Below are 20,249 nucleotides of genomic sequence, written 5' to 3'. Positions count from 1 at the left end.
CATGAATAGCCTCACTGATTCACATCCCAGGCCTACAAAGAGAACTGTGTTTGTAGCCTCCCACACATGTGCATACTTACTAGTAAGTATTTGCAGGACTTTTACAAGTTGTCCATTGTGGGATTTCTTCCTTCTGAATTTTTCTTCCTTCAACTTGAAATTCTTCTTTGCTTAATCTGCACTAAGGAGGAAGAAAAAAAAATTATTTTAACATAGAACTGGGTATGAGTCAGAGTAAGGCATCAGCACATGGAGTTTCATTTTGCTTGGGGTTTTGGTTTGCTTGTTTTTTTTTTTTTACACACGTCAGGCTCCATTCCTGATTTGTACTGCAGTGGAATGGCAGGTTAGCATGGGCCTTGACGTAAAGAAAGAAATGAGACATCATCCCCAGCCAAAAGCTAGTGCTTGCCCTTATCCCTGTAGACTGGTGCCTAGTATAATTAAACTGCCTGTTAACTTGATGAAAATATCACTGTTTGAACCAGATTTCTATGTTTACACCTCTGCAGTGCTGTTTAAAGGAGTCTGAAGTAAAGTAGTTAATGTATAGTACTCTACGCACTTGGCACAGCCAGAGCATAAAAGGATAGCAGAAAAAGGGCAGAATGGTAGAAAGAATTTTGCATTATATTTTAAAAGTATTTCATTACAAACACTGCAATATAAAATATAAATATTTTCCTGCTTTCAGTGCAGAGCTTTCACTTTAAGTCAACCCTGTATTACTCAAATTGTTGATAGAGTTTTATAATATCTGTATATAGAAACAGTTTTGTTTTGAGTTCATATTAAAAAGCAAAAAAAAGCACACCTGCTGAAGCACTTTCTAGAAATGATTGAAATATGCAACAAGAGCCTGTGTTTGCTTGTTTTAAGAGCAATCAGAAAACCAGGACTAAATCATGTTCCCAGAAAACATGAGGATGTAAATGGATGAGAAACTCTTTAGAGCAGGAGGAAAGACCTTTGGTAAAAGTGAAAGGCCAAGCCAAGTGGTGTGGCAATAGGAGAGGCAACAGCAGCTTCTCTCTCCTATGACTTCCTCTGGAGCAGCAGAAGAAGAGACCTGATAAAGCTCTTACAGTAGGGCAAAAGCTGGCATGCTCCATGAGCCAGCTTCATTTTGGTCTTTGGTGGTGCTACAAGGAAGGCTCAAACACCTTAGCTATGCCAGGCCTGCTTACACGTCAGATCAGTAAGCTCATGGATTCATCCTGAGTTCAATGCTGACCAACTTTCCTCATCCCTTCTATTCTCTGGAGGTTGCCCCCAGCCCATGTAGGGGGCAAACTCAAGTGACAGCTCTGGACAATAGGGAAGAATGAGCCAGAATACAAAACTTCTCCTCCGTCTCCAAATACTCTGTCCCCAGACGCAGGGAGGTTGTCCTAGCAGTACGGGGAATAAGGTGCGAAGGCAAGCTGAAATTTCTCTGCATGTGGCTACCACAAGTGGGTGGTGTGAGTGGAAGGACTCACACAAGTCCTTCTGCAGAAAGCCACATTAAATATAAAACAAGCCTTCTGCAGAAAGCCACATTAGTTTATCCTATGGAAGTGATGTCATTTGTCATCAAGATACCACCTGAAAATGCAAACCAAAATCAGGGCAATTCAGAATGAGGCATGGTGTATACAATATACTAAAAGAAGAGAGTTTCTAGTCTGAGGTTATTGCAGTATAAGGACAACTGAGATACCAGTGGACTTTGGAGAGAGAAAAGTCTATTTCACTGCATTGTCAACTTCCTGTGTGCAATGTGGGAAACTTCCATATAGCAGCAGAAAGAGGAAGGTCATGCAAGCTGGAAACTTTAAGTACTTTTGCTTGCCACATAGTTTGTAAGACTTTGGACAGGACATATAATCCTGTCTGAAAGGTCTTTTTGATTTTTAACCAGATTTTGTAATGGAACAGGTCTGTAGTTACTGCACCACCAGTATCCAGGGATAGTTTGGGTTGTGAGGCATGTCAAACTGTGACACCTCAAGAACAGAGTGAGGAAAACCAAGTCCTGCTGTAAATCAAAGGATTAATATTGTGCTGCTAGGAACTTTGCTTCAGTTTCTTTCCCAAGCCACATGCTGAATAGCTCTTAATTGCACTTAGTGACACAGATTCTCCCTGTTATTTGCTAGACACAAGGATGAATCTTTCCAACTGAAACCATTCTATGATTCTATGATTCTATGAATCCTTGTTATTGAGTGCAAAACCCAGAAGTTACATGTTGCATTTTCAAGCCAGTGCAACAAGCTCTGCATTTGACATTGGAAGAAATGAGAGAGTCTTTGTTTCTTCAGCATCAGTATACGTAACAGTGGCTTCACATCTGTGCACTTTTTGCATATTTTAATTACATAATGGCAGCAATAAAATATCTACATGTACTTGTTATTTTTCCCATAATGTGTCTAATTATACCTCAGTTATGTTATGGAAACAATATGTGCTTATAGTGAAAAACTTGACACAAGTCAGATGACATGAGATGTTTTCCATCAGTATTTTTAACACTTCCTGTTAATAGAAAAAAGTGTTATAAAACTATACTTGTTTTTCCTGAGCTGTACTTTCTTCTCTTTATAAAACATCAGCTTGATTTTGCAAAACAATGAAAAGAGAGTAAATAGCTATATTGGCCATGTCATAAAGGAAAACCTTTCCAAAGAGATTGCTTTTTCTTCCCAGAAAGAAAATGTCCTGCTGAGCAGGGGCCGGATCCAGTGCCCACAGAAGTCAGTGGAAGAACTCCCACTGATGACAGTGGATGTTGGATGAAGTCCCATCTCATTCTCATGTTTAAACGCTGAAAAATGAGTTGCCAAGTTCTAATGACTACAGTGAAAGCCTTGTGTTATATAAGTTACTTACAATAGATTATTACAACCATTAAGAAAAGCTGATTATTTTTATTAAAAGCATATTTTTGCTGGTTCCTTTTAAGCTGTTCCCAAAGTCTACACATCTCTTTCTTCACTTTGCTTTTTTGAATCTCTGTTTTATAAACAAAACACAAACAAAACCATGATTTCCTGTTGGTTTTTGAAGAAAGACTGCGGATTTATTCTTTACATGGGAAAACATTTGGTTGCTAAACACATGCGACAGCACATGGCCTTGTTTAAACATCCTATCAAATTAAAAGCAGATTCCAGCTCTAATGTTCCAGGGCATGGGGCTGAGACAGGCACTCATATGAAATTGTGTTGCATTTAAGAGTACAGTGATCAAAGCACTGCACCTCATACAATGAGTGAGTGGCGAAACTGTCTTATCTGAGCAGCAAGGAATAATTATAGAGAATTATTTGATCTTCTGCTAAGGTAAATCTCAGAATTACGATGCTGATTGAACGGGTTCTTCTGTTTCAGGAAAGGCAACATGTATACTCCGTGCTGTAATGCACTTACCAGATGGTATTAAAATAACATCCTGACACTTCAGTAATTGACATCTTCTCAGTCTTCTTTTTTGTTGATCACTCCTTGCTCAGACTTGTGCCATCCTGGCAACATGCAAGATACTTTCTTGTGATACAAGGTGGGCAATCCTAAATTCTCTGTGTATCTGGATATGACACAGGCAGTACAAATGCCTGGTTAATGGTACTTTGAAACCAGGTGAATAGACCAGACCTTTGCCCTCAGTATATGCTTGTCTTTTGAAATACAGTTAACTTTTGCAAGCTATAGCTTGATTTTTCAGATATATCATGGAACAGAAAACTTAAAAATAGAATTCACCTCTGCTGTTAACAAGTTTTGACCTTTGCTCACATTTGTTGGGGAAAGTAGCTCATAGTACCAATTAACATGAATTATTAACTCCTACATTAATAATTAATTTATTAGAGGGCTAAAGGCATCAGTCTTTGCCAGCTAACACTATTGAGAGAAAATGAAGAAAACAACACAACCCTAATTATAACAGCTTAATGAGGATGTCTGGAAGATCTGATGTGATTCAGTCACTCTAAATGCTCTTTATTTCCTCTCTGAAACCACACTGGGTGCAAAGAATCAGGCAGTTAACTACAGATCCTGTAGTGCAGGGTTTCTTCCTACTTTCTGAAGAGAGGAAGCCCACTAAGGAGAGCTCAATTTAGATATTATTAAGGACTGATGAAGGATGCCATCGCCTAAACTATATGAATGCTGTCTCTCAGTAATGAACTGTTCTAGTGGTGTCTGAACCACTAATGGCTTCAACAGCCTGCTAAGAAAACTTCTCTGTCTCAGAATTGTGCTGTGCAGTGTTTTCTTGATTTCACAGGATCCTTCCTTTGTAATCTGTAGTTGGACTTTAACTGCAAAGATTGACTGCAATGCGGTGGTACTGCTTGAGATCTCTCTACAGATTTTGGTCAAAATGCAACAGCAGCAGCAATGAAATCCAGTATAGCTTATCAGGAAACATTGTGCAATGGGAAACTGTTGAGTTGTTCCCCTGCACAGATGCTGATGCTTCCCAACCATCTCATCCCCAACTATCTCAGGCAATTTTATCATGTTTCATGTTAGCAGAACTGGTCACATCTTTCCTCTCCTATTCCTCCTGCTGTGACATACAGAAACTTTCCAGAGACTCTTTGCTGAAACACAGTCTTTGCTAGTTCACACTTTCCCTTTTTGTGCCAACATTGTTCATTAACATACATCTCATACATCTTTTTTCCTCACACCTGAAGTTTGTAGACGTCAACTATGGGACTCCACAGCCTTCATTTAGCAATATTATAAACCTTAAATCTGCACTTGTTTCCCAGGCTCTCAGTCACCCTAATCATCTTAATAACACTTCTTTGCATATATTGCAGTCTAAGTTCATCTTTCACCATCAGTCCTCACATGCTCATTGAGACCAGCTGATGCTTTCAGATAATTCTTCAGATACAGGAATGGCAGTCATGAGATGGGACATTGTTGTATACTACTGCTCCTGTCAGACATTGGCAGTTTTTTCTTCAGAAATAAATGGTTGAATTAAAAATGGTAGGGTAAACTCACAACTTTTGGCGTCTCCATGAGCCTCCATTTTTAAATTTCGGTTGAAAACACTTCCAGTTTAAAAAACACTGGACTATGCAATAATACTTCACTTTCTTTTGGGCCTTGGCCCACAGACACATCACAAAGGTTTGCTGAGCAGATAAGCAGTATTAGAATGACTTAGAAAGACTCAGATGAACATTAAAATAATCAGACAATGCTCTTGGGGGAAATTGCCACTAATTTCAGATTTTTCATCTCCCAGAAATCAATTATTATCATGTTTATTGATATGGTACTTGTCACTACTTTCAGTATATTTGCTGTGTGACAGAGTCTAAGAGAAGAAAGTGAGGAAAGATATAGTAAATAATTTAGAGTTTCTTCGTAAGGCGTCAGAACTTAGTAACCAACTACATGCAAGTCAGTAGATAAGAGTAGTAGAAAACATTGGAAGATTTTACACATGGTCTATTCACAAGTTGTGTGAAATACAGCTAGGACTTAAAGATGTTTGTGTCATGTTAGAAAACATTTATAAATTCAATTGATTTTAGCACATGAAAGATTGAGAACATCGTAAAACACTTTTTGTGAGCAGACATAGTTATAAGTTCTTTAAATGCCCTCCAGGAGGAGTTCACAAATACTTCCCAAATACGGATAAAATTCTTCAAGAAATAAGTGGAAGGTGCTGAATCTTCAGTTTGATAAGTATGACAATAATCTAACTCTGAAAATAGTATTATAAATATGTCAGGGCGAAATACAATGTCAGTAGCAACCAAATAAAAGGTACTTTGTAAGAGAGCTGTGTCAGGTCCACTGTCGATGCTTCATTCACTAATGGCACCAGTTTTGGGCTACATGGTGACAAGTTTGTGCTGTGCTGCACCTCCCTTCTCCCACCATGAACACCACAATGGCAGAAAGAAACGGGTACCATGAACTGTATGAACTATTGCATGCAGGGAGTTTGGCTAACTCATCTGAATGTTTCTCTTTTGAATCATTAAGATTTTCCACTGGAAATTGGTTGGACTTGTTGAGGCAAGCAACTTTAAACTGTGTAAAAAACCATCAGAATTTGGTATTTTGAAATTAGGACTCATTTAATTTATGTTAGTAGGGTTCAGGACAAAAAAGAGTTAGTGCTATAATATTACAGTCATGACTTCTTATTAAATCAGGCTTCCTACTTTGCAAACATCAAGTTCAGCTTTGGAATTTAAGAATAAATTTGACTTTAATAATAAGATACAGAAAATATTTCTATGGTTACAGACTGATAACAACCATTACTATGACAGTCACTGAATACTCCTATAAATCTTGTAATGAAATCCTGATATTGGAGTCTTCCAATCACAACACGAGTTAATGCTTAACCTTTCCCCAGGAAACAAGGTAACTAAAGCCTGCTGCAAGTGAAGATGCACATCTATTAGATTTAGAAATTGTCATTCGATTAAGTTAACATTTTTTGGTTTTAACAATGTTAAATGGGTGCCCCAGTGGCATTGGCAGACATATGTTCTTGTTTATCTGTATAATATTTAATTTAGAGCATGCCCATACTGTGTGACTGAGATGTGAGAAGTGAAGAAGGGATTATGAGCTCATTATAATGATGACACAGCCTTCTGCTAACAGGGCTATATGGCTTCTGGGACTCAGGGTAATAGCTTTTGCTTAGTACCTCTGCACTGCGTGTTGTGAGCTTCGGCATTAGCTTGAGGGATATCAGAACCTTGTCTTCATGGGTTGAGTCAACATACCCAAAGAGGACAAGCTCCTTATCAGCTTGGCAGATCAGAAAAATGTGTGCTTACCTGGCATACTGAATGGAACATTTAAGTTGGAAGGGACCTACAATGCTCATCTAGTCCAACTGCCTGACCACTTCAGGGCTGACCAAAAGTTAAAGCATGTTAGTAAAGGGCATTGTCCAAATGCTTCTTAAACAGTGTCAGGTTTGGGGTATTGACCGCCTCTCTAGGAAGCCTGTTCCAGTGTTTGATCAGTCTCTTGGTAAAGAAATGCTTCCTAATGTCCAGTCTAGATGTCCCCTGGGGCAGCTTTGAATCATTCCCATGCGTCCTGTCACTGGATGCCAGGGAGAAAGGCTCAGCACCTCCCTCTCCAATTCCCCTCCTTATGAAGCTGCAGATATCAATGAGGTTGCCCCTCAGCCTCCTTTTCTCCAAACTAGACAAGCCCAGATTCCTTAGCCCCTCCTGACGGGACACGCCTTGAAGCCCTTTCACCAGCTTTGTTGCCCTCCTCTGGACATATTCAAGGACCTTCACATCCTTCTTAAATTGTGGGGCCCAGAACTGTGCACAATACTCAAGGTGAGGCACACCAATGCTGAATACAGCACGATAATTACCTCTTTTGACCAGCTGGTTATGCTGTGTTTGATGCACCCCAGGATGCGGTTTGCCCTCTCGGCTGCCAGGGCACACTGCTGACTCATATTGAACTTAGCGTTAACCAACACCCCCGCATCCCTTTCTGCAGGGTTGCTCTCCAGCCACTCCTCTCCCAATTTGTACTTATGCCTGGCATTACTCCAACCTAGGTGCAGAATTTGGCATTTGGACTTGTTAAATTTCATCCCATTAATCATAGCTAATGCTCCAATCTATCTAGATCCCTCTGCAAGGCATCTTGTCCCTCAAGAGAGTCAACAGCACCTCCCAGTTTGGTATCATCAACAAACTTGCTAATGGTTCATTCAAATCCTGCATCCAGATCGTTGATAAATATATTGAACAGAACTGGCACTAGAAATGAATCCTGAGGAACACCACTGGTGATGGGTCGCCAGTCAGATGTGGCCTCATTCACTACAACCCTTTGAGCTCTACCCTTTAGCCAGCTTATCTGAAATCAAGATAAAATTAATCACCATAAAATAAATGGATTTTTGCTTCTCATTGTCACTTTTATGCTGTTCTTTCAGGTGAAATGTATGTGCTATTTCATGTCGAGATAAGGATGATTCCTTATATCTTTTTGCTAGGGCACTTGCAAAGACATGGGTTCAGTGTCTTATTCTACCACCTCTTTTTCTTTTGTGCCCTTAGACAAGACGACTGTCTCTTTCAGAGGTACTTCACAAAGGCATCCTAGGTAGAAACTTTATCACCTGAAGTTTTCCTATGCTCAGTGAAAAGAGGTGCCTCTCCAGGGTGATGCAAACATTTGGTGGGCTGAATTACTCACTAGGGTGCTGTCTCTCTTAATTATAAAGGAAACATCATGCAAGTAAATTCCTAACTTTTAGGCAACCTGTTGTGGCTCCTGGAAGCAATTTGTGAAGGGCACTCAGTTTTAAGAAAAAGATGCAAAGCTGAGAAAAAATGGCTCACTCTGGAGCAGAAGTCCCTACTGTAGAGACATCTGCTGCACCCTTTAGAGACTGTCTCCATTATTACTATGTAGTTGGGTGGCACATAACAGGGTGTAGAACTCTTTCCTCCTGTTTCCAGTGTTTTACCTATTTTGACCTTGAATCTGCCTTAAAGCAGAGCCCTGAATAAAGCAATGCATGTAAACTCTACTAAAAGTACTTTACCCATCCAAGGTAAAGTTATATCCTTGATCTTCCTTTTCTCAAGACAGCATTAATTTGTCTGTGAGCTGTCCAAAGACTCTGCAGGTTGTGCACGTATTAGCCATAGGTATACAGGAGAAAGGACAGTCTAGCCGCCTGTAAATTTTTCAAGCCTTAATCGCTGTTCACATCTCACGCAAGGTTCCTCATGACACTGAGAGGAACCTTGAAGGCAGGATTGTATAATCAGCATTTAAAACACGTGCAGAAATATTGTAGGTAATCTTTGAGTAACAATTGTTTGGTTAAATCTCTCCTTCCTTTTATTGTCTAGTGTGAAGCCTGACGTCGCTGTTGGAACAGACTTTGCTTCTGTGGGTAGAAGTTAATCAAATGCCTGAACCTCCAGGCTTCTGATGTGAGAAATACCTTTCCAAAGTAGTTATTTATGCATTTCTCTTAAAGGTAATTATTTTTGGGCACTGATGTTTTCTTAAGATGGAAAGTCACAGAATCACAGAATGTTAGGGATTGGAAGGGACCTCGAAAGATCATCTAGTCCAATCCCCCTGCCAGAGCAGGATTGCCTAGACCATATCACACAGGAACGTGTCCAGGCGGGTTTTGAATGTCTCCTGAGAAGGAGACTCCACAACCTCTCTGGGCAGCCTGTTCCAGTGTTCGGTCACCCTCACCGTAAAGAAGTTTTTCCTCATATTTACGTGGAACCTCCTGTGTTCCAGCTTGCACCCATTGCCCCTTGTCCTGTCAAGGGATGTCACTGAGAAGAGCCTGGCTCCATCCTCATGACACTTGCCCTTTACATATTTATAAACATTAATGAGGTCACCCCTCAGTCTCTTCTTCTCTAAGCTAAAGAGACCCAGCTCCCTCAGCCTCTCCTCAGAAGGGAGATGTTCCACTCCCTTAATCATCTTCGTGGCTCTGCGCTGAACTCTCTCTAGCAGTTCCCTGTCCTTCTTGAACTGAGGGGCCCAGAACTGGACACAATATTCCAGATGCGGCCTCACCAGGGCAGAGTAGAGGGGGAGGAGAACCTCTCTTGACCTACTAACCACACCCCTTCTAATACACCCCAGGATGCCATTGGCCTTCTTGGCCACAAGGGCACATTGCTGGCTCATGGTCATCCTGCTGTCCACTAGGACCCCCAGATCCCTTTCCCCTACGCAGCTCTCCAACAGCTCTGCCCCCAACTTGTACTGGTACATGGGGTTGTTCTTGCCCAGATGCAGGACTCTACACTTGCCCTTGTTATATTTCATTAAATTTCTCCCCGCCCAACTCTCCAGCCTGTCTAGGTCTCTCTGGATGGCTGCGCAGCCTTCCGGTGTGTCAGCCACTCCTCCCAGTTTTGTGTCATCAGCGAACTTGCTGACAGTGCACTCTATTCCCTCATCCAAGTCACTAATGAATATATTGAATAGTACTGGTCCCAGAACCGACCCTTGAGGGACTCCACTAGACACAGGCCACCAACTGGACTCTGTCCCATTGACCACCACTCTCTGGCTTCTTTCCTTCAGCCACTTCACAATCCACCTCACTACCCGATCCTCCAGACCACACTTCCTCAGTTTAGCTGCGAGGATGCTGTGGGAGACAGTGTCAAACGCTTTACTGAAATCGAGATAGACCACATCCACAGCTTTACCATCATCTATCCACCGGGTGATGTCCTCATAAAAGGCTATCAAGTTGGTTAAGCATGACTTCCCCTTGGTGAAGCCATGTTGAGTGCCCCTAATGATCCCCCTATCCTTGATGTGCCTAGAGACAGCACCAAGGACAAGTTGTTCCATCACCTTTCCGGGGATGGAGGTGAGGCTGACCGGTCTATAGTTACGCGGATCCTCCTTCTTGCCCTTTTTGAAGACTGGAGTGACATTCGCTTTCCTCCAGTCCTCAGGCACCTCTCCCATTGCCCACGACTTAGCAAAGATGATGGAGAGTGGCCTAGCAATGACTTCCGCCAGCTCCGTCAGCACCCGCGGGTGCATCCCATCAGGGCCCATGGATTTATGGACGTCCAGATTGCTTAATTGGTCCCTGACCCAGCCCTCATCTACCAAGACAGATTCCTCCTCTATCCTGACTTCTTCTGGGGCCTCAGGGGTCCGGGGCTCCTCAGGACAGCCTCCAGCAGTATAGACAGAGGCAAAGAAGGCATTCAGTAACTCCGCCTTCTTTTTATCCTCTGTCTCCAGGGCCCCCACCTCATTCATCAGTGGGCCTACATTACCTCTAATGTTGGCTTTACCTGCAATATATTTGAAGAAGCCCTTTCTGTTGTCCTTGACCTCTCTTGCAAAGTTTAATTCCAAGGAGGCCTTAGCTTTCCTAGTTGCCTCCCTACATCCTCTGACAACAGACTTATATTCCTCCCAAGTGGCCAGCCCCTCCTTCCATGATCTGTACACCCTCTTCTTCCACTTGAGTTTGCCCAGCAGTTCCCTGTTTAACCATGCATGTCTCCTGGTACCCTTCCTTGACTTCCTACCTGCTGGGATGCTCTGATCTTGAGCTCGGAAGAAGCAGTCCTTGAATGCTAACCAACTATCTTGGGCCCCTTTACCTTCTAGTACCCTGTCCCATGGGATTTCCCCTAGCAATTGCTTGAAAAGGCCAAAGTTGGCCCTCCTGAAGTCCAGGGTTGTGATTCTGCTAGCTCTTCTGTTCCTGCCACATGAGATCCTGAACTCTACCATCTCATGGTCACTGCAACCAAGGCTGCCCTCAACCTTCACCTCTTCAACCAGACCCTCCTTGTTAGTAAGGATAAGATCCAGCAGCGCTCCTCTCCTAGTTGGCTCATCCACCATTTGCATCAGAAAGTTATCATCAATGCACTGGAGGAACCTCCTGGACTGAGGATGGCTGGCTGAGTAGGCCTCCCAGCAAATATCAGGGTAGTTGAAATCCCCCACGACAACCAGGCCCTGTAATTGAGAGACTGCTCTCAGCTGCCTGTAGAAGGCCTCATCACCCTCCTCATCCTGATCCGGTGGCCTGTAATAGACACCCACAACAGTATCACCCCTGCCAGCCTGCCCCTTAATTCGCACCCACAAACTCTCAACTCGCTCCTGATCCGCCCCTGGACAGAACTCAATACATTCTAGCTGCTCACTCACATAAAGAGCAACTCCACCACCTCTCCTTAGTGGCCTGTCTTTCCTGAACAGGACATAGCCATCCATGACCACATTCCAGTCATGCGAGGTGTCCCACCAAGTCTCTGTAATTGCCACTAGATCATAGCCCCCCAACCGAACACAGATTTCTAACTCCTCCTGTTTATTCCCCATGCTGCGTGCATTGGTGTACAGGCATTTCAGGGAGCGAGCTGAGCACACCGATTTCACCCCAGGGGGATGGGAGGCCTCCTGGTCTACCTCAACACCAGAGCATTGCCCCAGTGGTGCAAGCCCAGCTACTACCCCATCCCCCTTCGAATCTAGTTTAAAGCTCTCCGAATGAGCCCTGCTAATTCCTGTCCCAGAACCCTTTTGTCCCATCAGTGCCAGAAGTGGATAACAACTAAAAACTAAACTAAATGATGTATCATCTTTGATGCTGGCGAGACAGAGAAATAATGTACTGGGCAGAAGAGTTGTCTTTTCATTGGATCTTTAGATCTCAGCCATGAAATAGGAACACCAGTTAAGCCTTGTGTAGGCCATTTGGCATGGAAAGTTATGGAGGGGAAAGGGAGAGTTTTTCTTTCATATTATAACTACAATATGCAAAAATTAAAATGCCAGAGCTGAAAATTAGTTTGTTCAGTCATCAGAATGTCCCAGTTTGTTGGCTCCTCGATATCTCAGAGATCAGAAAGAGTTGCTGACAGAAGAATCTAATTTTTTTTTTCCTTAAATGAAGATCTGAGAAGAGAACAAACAACTAAGAGGAACAGAGAAGGAAAGGCTGTCTGTTTGGGCAGAATAAAATGTTATGCCAGCCACACACAAGGAAGAATGAACATTTTCACTTACATTTTCTTAGCAGAAACTAACTCCATGTGAAGAGTTGTTATGCAATCACCTGATGACAAGCTGCATCAGAGTTTCTAAAAAATCCCCAACAAACTAAGGACATGTAAAGGGATAATGAGGGACTAGAGATGATGTTTAAATTAAGAAAGCCCATAAGAGCAGATGGCAGAATTGTAGGGGTAAGTTTTTCCCCATTTTTGATGAGAAGACAAGTTTCTGAAAGTTTGGAGAAACACTAAAGTGAAGGAACTTTTCTGACCTTTGCCTTCTGTAGGAAGAGCCTACACGTGATTATAGACAACATTTTGGAGGCGAGCTCCCTCCGGACCTCAGCGGAGTGCGGGCGGGTGCGTGTTTCCCGGCTCCTTCAGCACCGGCCTCCCGGTGGACAGTTCCCATCGGGACGGCCGCGTGGGGCTGCCGGGACCTCCCGCTCCCCGGCTCGGCCGGGAGCTGGTGGCCTGGGGTCAGCTCTACTCTTAGGCACAGCCAGAGTGAAAGAGAGCATCGTGGTGAAAGGAGCGTGCAGAGTATAATTTGACCACTCTGATCTGCTTTTGCATGTGCGTGAAGCAGGGAGAGAAATGAAATGGAGATCACACTCCAAAGTTGGACTGATGGTTGTGAGGAAAAATCAGAGAGGGAGAAGTATGGGAAACAGTGGACAAGAATTAGGTTTCACTGGTACACAGTAAGTTAGAGACATCTTACTAATAGGAGAGGACAATGTTTGAGCAGAGCTGAGAGGAAGTAAAAACATTTTGAGAGGAAGTTTTTTCTGTGTGAAAGAGAATTAAATTCCCCTCATGAGGAGGATGAAGACACAATAGAAGTGGTCTTTTGTATGATCTGTCCCCTCACATTAATTCATGAGTTTAAGATTATGAACACTGATTTAGTATTCTTGTCACTGTGAGGCTGGGGAACACTGTTTTAATGGCTTCACTTCTAAAAGCTGGGGCGACGACAGGTCTTCATCTGTACCTTCTTCATTAAGTGTTATGAGAGTTGGCATCTCCTGCGGAAATGGGCAGGAGTTATAGAGTAAAGATCAAGCATTTCTCTTACATCAGGAGCTTTACCTTTTCGATATATAATCTCAGCATAGCCACCATCCTGTAGTGGGTGCACAAGGGGAGCTGAATGTACTTATCTAGAAAAATCCGGACCCATCTTCCCACCTACAGTGGCTCAAGTATTCTTTATTCTAGACTCAGTTCAAATCTTCTTGGAGAGTGGGGTCATCTTTCTAAATGAATCCCCATAACAAATTACCAAATCCCCTCATCCACTGCACACTGCCAGTCTGTGCCTTGATTCAATCTTTCCAATACCTGCCTCAGCTTTCACCCCAATCCACATGCAACTGGGATGCACATAGAGCAGAAGGCCAGCTGCATGTCAATACTGCAGTCATACATACTCCCTTTCCCTTTCCGGCTCTGAAATCTTTATTGAATTTTCATTCATCATTATGAGGGAATCATTCAGCACTGCAAAGGTGCCATTTAGATGTGAGCATATTCAGTCAAAGCAGCTTAAACTCTTAATTTATTGCTAGTTAAACACATCAGCTCTGCTATCAGGATCACTCTTTCTGAGGTAGTACTGACTAGCTCTCCCAGAAGGCCTGTGCAGGAGCCAGAATTGGAAAGCATGAAAATGTAGAAGCCTATGAACCCATCTCCTGGCCATGGAAGTGAATGTACATGGGGACTGAGTGTTAAAGAGCAGTGAGATACAGTGGTAGATTTCAAAGCCTGTTTCTGGCGTAAGGACATAACTGCCCCCAGAAGCAAGGAACCATAGAAGGAAGCCCACCTCCAAACCAAGAGTCAACTTGCAGTCAAAGTAACCTCCAAGAATTAACCCTCCCAAGTAATAACTGTCTGTTTTGCCACCATGGGATTACTGTTGTCATGCACTTGGCATACACGAAAGTATTTAATGGGATTCCCAAGAATTCTTTGGAGAGTCTTCCTTAAAAGTGTGGTGAATATCCCAGCTTTCAATACATTTTTTTCTTTTTTTTTGAGAGAGAGAGATCCTGGAAGTAAACAAAGGCTCTTGAAGCTCTTCACTTTTGGATGAAGAACAAAATACATGTAAATTCTGCAGGTAGAAACCTTGCCTGACCGGGACTGCTGTGTTTTATGCATATGCCTTTACAGTGATGGCCAGGGTGGTGAGTAAAGGACACATATTAATTCCAGCACCCATCTGTGGCTACTAAAATGCAGGGAGAAGCAGTCCTTTGAGTATACCATTTCTGTGTCATGTAACTTCAGAGCAGTTATGCTTCTCGTTGGTTTGATTTGGGTTTGTTTTTTATTAGTTTCCCCTTTTTTGATTTACAAAATGGAGCTAAGGAAAAGTAGTTTTAGAGTACTATCAAATTGGCACAGGGACGAGTCACTCCTTGTGTTTTACTTTTGGTTTTGCTTCCCTTGGAAATGCAAATGACATTAGGAATGTTTACAAGAATTTTCATTATTTTAATGAGAAATAACATGGAGTTGATTATAAGCAGAAATAAAATTGTTAGTTCAGGCTGAAAGATATGAAAATGCAAACTAAAGGCAAAAGCATTGAAAAATAAATTGTTTTTAATGTCCACTTTTGAAATAAAACGACTGTTATTAGCAACATATATGGTATGTGTTTCTTATTCTAAGACATGACTTCACCTTGACAGCATCCCTTTAATTTCAGAAATCATTACTGAAATTAAAAAGAACAACTTGCTTTAAGAAAGTGTGCTGTAATGTACTGCTTTTCATCATAAGTTTTTAGCTCTACAGTAAGTTTGTTTTGCACTGCACAAACCCTTGCTTGACACTTGGACTGTGGCAAAGGTGTTTGAGTTTACAGAGCCCTGTTCCCTAGGCAGAGGTTACTGCTGTCACAGGGTCGTTTGCCCGAGTCAGAACAACTATTATGGCTACTTTGTGAAACTTCTTCAGATATTTTCTTCTAATGACCATTTACAGTTTTCTTTTTCAAGGCATTGTGTCTATTTCCCTCTTCCTTTCAAAGAGACTTTCGCGTTGTTCTGGGGTCAGTAAATGGATGTGGAACCTTTGCTTCTTCAGATGTTTGAAAATCCTGCAGGTGATTGCTTTCCCTGCTCCAGAGATCTCTTAATTCAGAATTTACGCACACATACATACACACATACATATTGATCCTCTTCTTCAATGTCATAAATTTTAATGTAATTTAACATACTGAGTTGTCACCAACTTGATTTTCTAGGTCAAAGAGTTCAACCTCCTTTAGTCACTGTGTCCATAGCTCTCCATTACATTCAAATAGCTCTTCTGTGCAGTTTAAACTGCTTACTGTTAAGTTACAATCTTTGCCTCAGGTTTCCCTCCAGTGTTATCTTGGCTGGACTTATTACAAGTTTCTGCTTAGGGCTTTAAGGAGCCTTCTTCAGCCAATTTATGGTAAATTTGATGCTGTCTAAATATTTGCAATGACTATGAAGGCATCCCACGCTTCTAATAGGAAAACGGATGACAGCTTGCAATACATGCTGTTAAATATTCTGCTGTGTCCACAGTTGTTTGGGGGTTTTCTCTTTTTGTTCCCCCACTCTTTCCAGAGATCTCCTTTATGCAGCTCTGCTAATCTTCTGGGGTTTTTTTGGCTCAAAGACACTCTGAAGCAAAGACCAAATGAGCAGAAATAGGCTGTGCCAAAGACACTGGATATGTCCATACTGCAACATAGTGATCTTCCAAGTAGATTGAAATGAAGTAACTTGGGCTCTAAAAGAAATCTAGCTGCATTTCACTCTGGCCTGTCCGGCATATAGCCAAGACGTGGTAATGCAGGCAACTTTTCAAGGGGAGCTTGCTGGGTAATAAGCTCAGATGTAGTTCATGATGAATTTAACAACTCTGGGCACAGCTCTGCATCAGCATGGCTGAGCCTGAAGCTGGTGTCTTCGGAGTCTTCAATTTACTCTGCACTGCCTATACACCAACAGTAATTTGACTCCCATCCTTTGAAGCTAAATGCAAAGTCACGAAGGCCTTTTTTGTACATCAAGGTAAGCTTGTGTGTGCAGTCAAACAGGCAGTGAGAGTTCACGGTAGAAGGAGCGGGTTTCATCTCTTTGTATGGCTTTTATAAGAACCAGGAACACTAGACACCATTTAGTGAGAGAGGATCAGAGACCTTTTTGGTCTGATTTTGCTCCATGAAAGTTTTGAAAAGCAGCCTGTGGAGGAGAAGGAAGGGATTCATACACATAATGCTGTATTGGTCTTTCATAGGAACTAATCTGCATCACAGATATATGTAAAGTTTATTTTTTTAAATCTCTCATTTAGAATGGGTAACCTTCTATTGTAACTGTCAAAACCAGAATGCTCATGTCAGTTGTATGAATTTCATTGGGAATCCAATAATAATCCCTAAAAATCTTAGGGAGAAGCCTGTTGAAGAAAACAGCAAAACTCCCAGTGATGTTAGGTGGTCTGGACTTCCATTTTTAATGAACAAGTCATGGAAAAAAATGCATGATATAATTTTCCATCTGTCCAGCCATATAGTTCTAAAATAATGTTTTCATCATTTTTAACTAGTATGATACCCTGGAATTCAGAATACAAATAAGATTTCTGTGATATGGAGTCCAAACCCCACACACAACAGCACAGTATATCTTCATTAACAAGGAACATTTCTATTGATTTCATTTTGCAATGCTTCATATTACACATAACAAATATGTATGGTCACCTAAATGAATTATTGCAATTCAATTTGGAATGATTGCATAAGGTTATTGTATTATGTCTAGGATGCCTTAGTCTCTGGGTGTCAAAACTGTTTTTATTTAATGGAATAACATGGGAAAGTTAATCAGAGTAGGTTAACCTCTATGGGACTCAAGGTCACAAACACTCAGCCTCAGCTGTAAATGAGGAGCTTGCATTATTTATTTATTTACATTTTTTAACTTGGACAAGACACTTAGGCAAGAGAAAAAGACAACGTGGGATTTCTTAACACACTCAATCCTGGCAAAAGTCTCATTGGGCTTTCCAGCAGGAAATCTTTTTTTTCCGCAGAAAGATCCTGCAAGGGAATTACTGTTAAATGAGGAAAAGTTGTACTGCAATCAAGTCTTTCCCAGGAAATCTCATCATTTTGGCATCTGTCTGAGGTTTTACATCACCTTTGCAGGAAATGAAACAATTGTTTTTAGAGAAGACCATTGGTGTTATGTTAAGATTGCAACATACGGTGCTACTCTACTACTTGTTTCACCAACATTTCGCTTTTTCTTCTTTGCCCTGTTTACTTTGCCTACCTTTCTCTCTCATGACAGGCTAATGTTTTGAATTAATTGAGTCAGGAATTGCTTTTTATCTCCATGTGGCTTCACTGTGCTTGGTACAGCCTGCCTAGGTAGGGTCTGCTAAGGCTGCTGGAACAGAAAGCTGAGTGAGCAACTCTGAAGTAACAAGGTGAGTGTATGTGCAGCAGGGGTAAAGCAGTTCCATGAAGAAAATAAATTGCCCATTCAGGGGGCCTTAAAAAGTAAACCTGATCTGCAGATTTTTTGGAGGGCATGTCACTGTGTATGTCAAACGTGGTAACAGAGGAGGCAAGAAACAAAGAGATCATCTGAAAGACAGCCTACAAACTGAAACAGATGTCTGCAAAGTGCCTTTACTCCTAGCTGATCTTCTCCCTAGCACCATCCTCTTGACTTTTCATACTGTGCTGGCTAGACAGTGATGGGTGAAAAGGACCATGAAAAAAAGTTGCTCTCTGTTCTACATAGCAGTTTCTTTCAGGCAGATAATTTCCCACCTCCCTATCTCTAAACCTGACTTTTCTCCCCAGAACACCATCACCATCATAATGAGTTAGAGCAACGGCTCATCTTAGCTTGTTGTTTTGTCTTTGAGAGTGACCAGTAGCAAACACTTACGGAAGGATATCAGAGGGAGTGGATAGAGACTGTAATGCTTCCCTGGCATATCTATCCTGCCATCATCTGGGATCATCCTGACTATGCCTCCCCCATTCCAGACCAACCTGCTGGGGTTACCTTGTTCTACACAGAGTTTGCTGAACAGAAACCAACAAAGTGCTGCTTGTTCAGGCTGAGGTGCTGTCTCTGCCAAATCTGCAGTTGCGGTACAGCCTCCCCTCTCCAAAGCCACAGAGTTTTGGGTAACCATCAATACTGAGTCCTCAGCTGATGACTAAATAGACACAGAATCCATGAGCTCTCTTGCAAACAAAAAGGAGCTGCTGCATGTCACTGTCAAACAACAAATGATTTCCGTTCACCCAGAGGTTTGACTGAATTTCGATCACAGGCTTAAAGAGTCAGCCTTGGTTTACTCAGGGGAATGGGGCTGTTTTCAGTGGTCAGCAAAAGGAAGGCCTAGACTGTTCATTAATATTTTAAAAAGCCAAACACCAAAACGACATAACAAATGATGTATTGTCTCCGCTGCCTCTACATTAAGACAAAGCAATCAGGAGGTTTCTTGCTGAGGTTCAGTTAAAGGAAAGCTCCCTCAGATCCCAGCAGTGCTTCTGTGATGAGACTTCTTCCCCCTAGAACTGGTAGCTGGGTCGTCCACTGGTTTTCTTCACTCTGGCTGCCTGGGAGCCAATGTTTCTCTGCCTAGGCTTTGAACCTCTCGGAGGTGTGTATCAGCCCTGCCTCTAGAGAACAGAAATTGTTTTCTTTGGTAAAGCTGTGATGTTTCGAATTAGACCCCCTACATAGAACAGTAAATTTTCATTCAGAAACTTGCATATGGATGTCATTGATGACAGCAACTGTGCCAGCAAACAGCACCCAGCTTGTTCCTCACACCATGGAAGCCCAGCCCCGCTGGATCTGAGCTGGCCTGTAACTGGTGTTACTAGTGTGGAGGCTGCAATCCCAGGGTCCCTGCACTGTTGCTGCACATTAGGCAATCCCTATATTACTCAACTCCCCTTCACTTGCACAGTGACTTCTATAACCCTATAAATCTAGATTCCTAGTCATAAATGGGACTCCACATACTTTTGTATCCTTAGGTACCTAGTTATGTTCATGAGGAATCTAACTCCCTGGAAAGGTGAAAGCACTTAATGCTCAGATTAGAGGGTTTTTCCGCATGTGTTCACCATGAAGTCTTCTATGGTGGAAAATGTCAGTGAGAGGAATGATTTAACATCAAATATATGTATCTGAAGGCACAAATTTAGGCATGTATTCCTAAATTTTCTTTTTAAAGAGTTGTCTAGTAGGCAAGCATCTCTTCTGTCAGAGTAATATAAGGGTTACTTTCTTATTTATAAGTCTAGACTTTGAATATATAGCATTTTTACAGGGTGAAAATATTGGCTTTAAATTCCTGAAGTGGTAATGACATCGTTGCTGGCAGATTTAGAAACCAGACACTGCTACATTTGCTTGTTTAATGAGATATAGATGGGCAGGAATTAAGATAAGATAAATATTTCACAGAATTTGAATTATACTAATTCAATACAACAGTCGATGGCTGAAAACCAAGGCATTTTTTTGAGAACACATGTTTGACAGCACAGAGACCTTGTGGAGAAGAGTCTACCCTACCCTGTTATCCACTAGAGTGGAGGTGTGTATGGGTGTGATTCCACCCCAGTTCCTGCAGGACCTCCTCC

This window comes from Nyctibius grandis, chromosome 2 (genome assembly GCF_013368605.1).
Source record: "Nyctibius grandis isolate bNycGra1 chromosome 2, bNycGra1.pri, whole genome shotgun sequence".
Lineage (NCBI taxonomy): Eukaryota > Metazoa > Chordata > Aves > Nyctibiiformes > Nyctibiidae > Nyctibius > Nyctibius grandis.
Note: the sequence above shows the minus strand (reverse complement) of the source record.